Source organism: Carassius carassius, chromosome 9 (assembly GCF_963082965.1).
Source record: "Carassius carassius chromosome 9, fCarCar2.1, whole genome shotgun sequence".
Taxonomy (NCBI): domain Eukaryota; kingdom Metazoa; phylum Chordata; class Actinopteri; order Cypriniformes; family Cyprinidae; genus Carassius; species Carassius carassius.
In genome coordinates this window covers 32854022-32860164 of record NC_081763.1, presented here as the reverse complement: position 1 = coordinate 32860164, position 6143 = coordinate 32854022, and positions in this window count along the sequence as shown.

Here is a 6143-nt window from a genome sequence, read left to right as displayed (position 1 = left end):
TTATATTTTATTTTTCAGTTTTCTGTTTTTGTTTTAATTATACATTTTTTGCATTTTTGTTTTTGTCATTGACATTTTTACTATTTTTAATCTATAATTTTAAAGCTTTGGTTTTTAGTTTTTGAATTATTTTAGTACTTCATTTAAAAGAAAATGAAAATGAGAAATTAATGTGTTTAATACACACACACACACACACACACACACATATATATATATATATATATATATACATACACATTTTTTATTTACTGTAATTTTGACCTTTATTAATAGTTTTTTTTTTTATAAATCAAAACTTTATATGCTGAGAGTTCATGCCAACTTTAAAGGTCAGAAATTCCCAGAATGCACGAGTGAAAAGATTTTAAACCCTCACTTATAAAAGAGGCTTTCGTGCATGAATGTCATTCATCAGCTCAGATCCACACCTTTCTGCTGAATTTCACCCCAGCGTCACAAGCACAAGTCATTTTTTATATAAAGAAAGCGCTTTGCACTAAGGTCTGATTAGCTTACAATGAATAGCAAACTTTTACATCATTTATTAATAAGATTTAATTACAAAAAATCAGTTGTTCACAGTTCATTAAGTAACATTCACAGATACAACTTTGAATTTGGAAAAAAAATCTATTAACAAATGTCAAAATAACAGTACATTAAACCATAAAATTAAGGTCTCATTTGTTTACATTAGTTCAAGCATTAATGCAATCAGCAGTTCATTTTACTGCATTTATTAATCATTAGTTTAAAAGATTTTACAGCCGTTGTTTGTTTTCGTTCACAATGCATTAACTGTTAACAGATGCAACTTTACATTTTCAAATGCATTGAAAATAACAAATTAAGGTTATTAGATGCTGTAGAGGTATATTGTTCATTATTAGTTATGTAGACCTCTTTTAAGAAGGCTATTTTTTTTTTGCATTTTATTTTTGCATTTGTCTTCAACAAACGCGTTGCAGTAATGAAAGAAAATATTTATCGATATGCATCCAAAAATGTATTCTATTATTTACACTTCACCATTTCTTTTCTTTTCTAAATTATAGTTTCTTTTTTTTTTGCTTGAAAATAATGACAATCTAGAGTTTAAAAAAGTACGATGAAAATGGTAATGGTACTGTTTTCTGTTTGACCTGCTCCAGAGGTGAAGGGCGAGGCGAGCATATTTCCAGCACTGTACTAGAGTAAATAAATACTGGCAGAAATATGTGTGGAACGACACGATAGCGATCAGTCCTGTCTGATCGGCAGCTGAAGGTGTGTCTCAGACTCTGCTTGCACTAAAAGTGAAGGGCCTTGACAATGATGTAGGCAGCTGATACTGTTTGTTTCTGTGGTTTAAAGGACAAGACCTCCACCGTAAACCTGCTGAGAAACACACACTTTCACAGCTCAGTTACACACACACACACACGGCCCTCACTGTGTGCTGATAAGTTTTTATTGCTGATGTTATTACACACTTTCACCTCTGGCACACATCAGGCAGCGCTGCATTCTTCAGATGCTGTTATTTGCTGCTGATAAATGTCATTGTTAAGGGCAGATGCTCAGATGACAGACGCTGAAAGCTTGTATAGCAGGTACAACGCCTCAAACACTTGGATAATCATCAATGTGCACTCAGACAATGAAAATATGCAGTTTTTTAATGGTTAAACAAATGTTGCCATGTTAATAGATGCACATTAACATGACAAAGTCACAATTCTTTCGATTTCGATACCACAGCAATTTGAGTTGGTAATCTTTTTTAACAGGCTATTTTACAGTCACTATACTAGGTGAATAGGGTCAAATCTAACTAATAACAACGAGCTAATAACAAAGCTATGTTTTCCGATATGCAAATTAATATTTAAATATGCACATGAAGACTTGACTAATTGAGTATGCGCTAATTTGCATAGATTTACAGAACATAAATCTGAACATTGGATAAATTTAGGTTCAAAATTCTTAAATTAGTGTTTTACGGAAGTGATTTTGTAAATCAGAAAATTCTGTCAATAACAGTGTTATTCTAGTATTATTTATGTACTATTATAGTATTTATTTATATTTTGAATTAGCTTTTAACATTTTTAGTTGTTATTATAGATTAAGTTTAAGTAATTTTAATTATGTATTGTTTTTTTTATATTAATTAGCTTTAGTTTTATTTCAGCTTTAGTCATTTTAGTACTTCAACTTATTCAATTTCAGTTAGGTGTCAGAGCAACTTTTCTAATTTCCATTTATTTATTTATTTATTTATTTTATTTTTTAAATTGTATACTATTCTATTTTGGCTTCATTTCAGTGAACAATTATTATATGTATGTTTTTATATATATATAAAAATAAAAATTAAGAATAAAATGTTATATAAATCAGTTTGAATAATATGAATAAACCTCACAGTTTAAAAACCTTAAGAAAATATATAAGAATAAAACTGTAAAATTTGGTGTACGTGTGTGGTGCTGACATGGAAAAAAAATCTAACCTTTACAATGTACCGTGATTGAAATCAACAGATGCAAATAGATAAGTAATAAAGAAAAACACTTATGTGAATGAATACATACTTCTGGATGCAAAATCTTTAAAGTGCATGAAAAGCAGTGGCTTTGCTTCTTGTGTCTTTCCTTCATTTAAAATTCCTATTTTAGATTTTAGAGGTTGCAAACACTACACTAAAAACACACAATCTCATAGACACGAGTCTCATCTAGAGACCTGAGGATCAGAGCGTGGACTTTAAGACTCGAATCGGTAAATTACTCGACTGTCATGCACAGTTAAACCACACTGGTGTTTTATTCACAAGATATAAAGATGTATAATCATCTGTAGTTAGTTGGTGGAGCTGGACTGATGTTTTGTAGTGATCTGTCTGGGACTCTCCCTGTAGTTGTGTGTGTGTGTGTGTGTGTGTGTGTGTGTGTTATATCATCTCACTTCAGTAATCTGAGTTATAAACTGTGTATTTAGTCTTGAATGAGCGTAAAATTGTTCTTTTGTGTTTGTGAGCAGAGCATGCAGGGCAACAAGACTATTTGGAGAAAAACCAGAACAGTTATGAACATCGGTTTATTATGTTTCTGTATGAAGTTATCATCAATGCCTTTTTTCATTTTATTTTATTTTTAACCTAGTTGTGTACTATTAAATGTTATAAAACAGTAGTGTAGTCTACATGCTTTTATTTTATGGAACAGGAAAATGCTGCCATTTTAAGAGTTGATGATTTTGTCTTAGTTCCTACAATGTAAATCATAGGAAAACATACGATTTAAAGAGGTAAGAATGAAGCTCCGCCTCTAAATATAACCGTAACTGGGGCACAAGGATCAAATTAAAACAAATTAAACTGACAGTTCACTCAAAAATGAAAATTTGCACTCACTTAATACACTCACATTTTGTTTTTACTGTTCTTCTTAAGAAATGAGTCTCCTGCATCTTAGATGGGAGAGTGAGTAAATGAACAGCAAATTTTCATTTATGAGTGAACAATACCTAGGTGGTGATTTATATGCCGTTGTACAATGCGAATAGTAAAGTATTTTAAAAAAAGGAAGAAAGCTCCGCCCCTAAATATAACAGTCGCTGGTCATTTTCATGTGCTAATTCATGTGCATTCACATTAGCAATATTTCACAACCGAGCATAATGATGTTTGAAACTTGTTCACCCTCACATGAATCTTCCCATTGTGCAGATATCTGTATTAAAACTGAAATGTGGAGAAACAATAGGGAACAGCGACTTATGCACTGTGGGGACACATGGGGAAACACTTTTAAATCATGCCGAATAAGTTTTTTTGGGAATGTTAAAATGCAGAAGGTTTTCTGTGAGGGTTAGGTTTAGGTGTAGGTCGACAGAAAATACCATTACACCCGTGGAGAGTTCCCACATAAGAATCGTAAACTAGATGTATTTGTGTGTGTGTGTGTGTGTGTGTCTGTACCCAGGTATTTAGGTGTGTATCTGTGTCAAGTGCCTGTGAAGGGTGTGAAGGAGACGCACCTGTTTCAATAGTATGTCTTAAGAACAATAAACTGCATTTCCACTCACCATTCTTTACAAAAGTTTTTTTTTTCATGCAGAAACAAAGAGGATTGCAGATACTGTACGAAAATAAACACATGATGTCACACATATCGGACAGGTCAAGCATTCCACTCATGGTACCGGTTTAATGCAGTCAGTGATTGTTACTCAAGTTCGCTAATCTGTTGCTGTTCAGGTCTTGAATTGTGTGTGTGTGTATGTGTGTGTTCACTGCTTGAAGCTGCTGTCTGTGCACTTTGCTGAGTTAAATGCAGTGCACAAATTCCTAATACGGGACACCATGAAAACAGTGAAATAGTCAAGTCACATTTATCTCTAGTGCTTTATGCAATACAGACCGTTTCAAGACAAGAAACAGGAAAATATCAGTGTTAATGTTGTAAAATTAATCAGCAGATCTACTGAAGGCAGTAGTGTAGAAGTGAGAAAAAGTAAAATAGAGACGTTATTTATTGTAAAAAAAAAAAAGGGGGGGGGTGAACAAAGACGTTTACAATTAATCATTTAGCAGATGGTTTTATCCAAAGTGACTTATAAATGAGAACAATAGAAGCAATCAGACCAACGAGAGAACAACAACAGATAACTTAATTGCTATGACAAGTGGATAATAAAATCCATGCTTCTGAATGACAGATCTTAATGATGATATGTAGATGGAGAAGAGAAGAGGTCCAAGTACTGAGCCTTGAGGAACCCCAGTAGCAGGAAGTTGTGACTTAGTAACCTCACACCTCCAAGACACCATGAAGGGCCAACCTGAGAGGTAGGACTTGAACCACAGGAGTGCGGTTCCTGAGATGCCCATCTTCATGAGGGTGGACAGGAGAATCTAGTGGTTAACTGTGTCAAAAGCAGCAGACAGGTCCAGCAAGATGAGTACTGAGGATTTGGAAGCTGCTCTTATCAGCCGCAGGGCTTCAGTAACCGACAGCAGGGCAGTCTCAGTTGAGTGGCCGCTGTTGAAGCCAGATTGGTTCCTTTTCCAGGAGGTTGTTCTGTACAAGAATCATAGAGAGATGGTTGAACACAACTTGCTCAAGTGTCTTTGCATTGAAAGGAAGACGGACTCCTGGTCTGTAGAGAATCCTCTTCTTCTGTATTAAATAATAACAGATGTGCATGTCATACATCATCAAGTCTTTGTTTTAAAATAAGTGAATGGCAAAATTATATTCTAAACAAGACAAATATGTAATTCAAATAAAGTTCCACATTTTGAATTCTGATTGGATGAATTTGGAATGTTCAGTAGATTCTAAAGTGATGCAGTGAGTTGATACGTTGCTTGGCAACCGTAAACCGTCTCCTGTACTCCTGTACTGACTTGCTTATTCTGGTTGTTGATATTGTGATTATTATGATAATTATTGAGCCTCTCAATTGCTTTATACACAATGATTCTGTAGTTAGTAATGAATGTTTAAAGAAATATCTGCCAGTTCATTTAGAAAAATAAACGTATAGTTCACCCAAAATTTCAAATTTGCACATAATTTACTTTACCTTCAAGCCACCCAGATGTACTGTAGATTAGTTTGTTTCTTCATGGAAACAGATTTGGAGAAATGTAGCATTACATCACTTGTTCACCAATGGTTGCTCAGCTGTGAATGGCTGCCGTCAGAATGAGAGTCTAAACAGCTGATAAAAACATCTCAATTATCCACAAGTAACCCACACCACTCATGTCCATCAGTAATGTCTTGTGAAGCGAAAAGCTGTGTGTTGATTAGAAACAAATCCACCATTAAGACGTTTTTAACCTCATACCATTGCTTCTGACTAAAATCCAAATACATAATTCATAATAACACTTCCTTCAGTGAAAAAGTCAATCTCCTTTTGTCTCTAACATCAAAATCCATCAACATAATTGTGTAGAGCTAATTAGGACGGTTTTAAATCGTAAACGGTGCTTGATCTGTGCAGATTTCTCTCCTGATTTAGACCAGATGACTTTTTATTGAAGGAAGCAATATTACAGATATAAGAGTTAGTTTTAACAATGGTTTAAAGTTAAACATCTTAATGATGGATTTATTTCTTACACACAGCTTTTCGCTTCT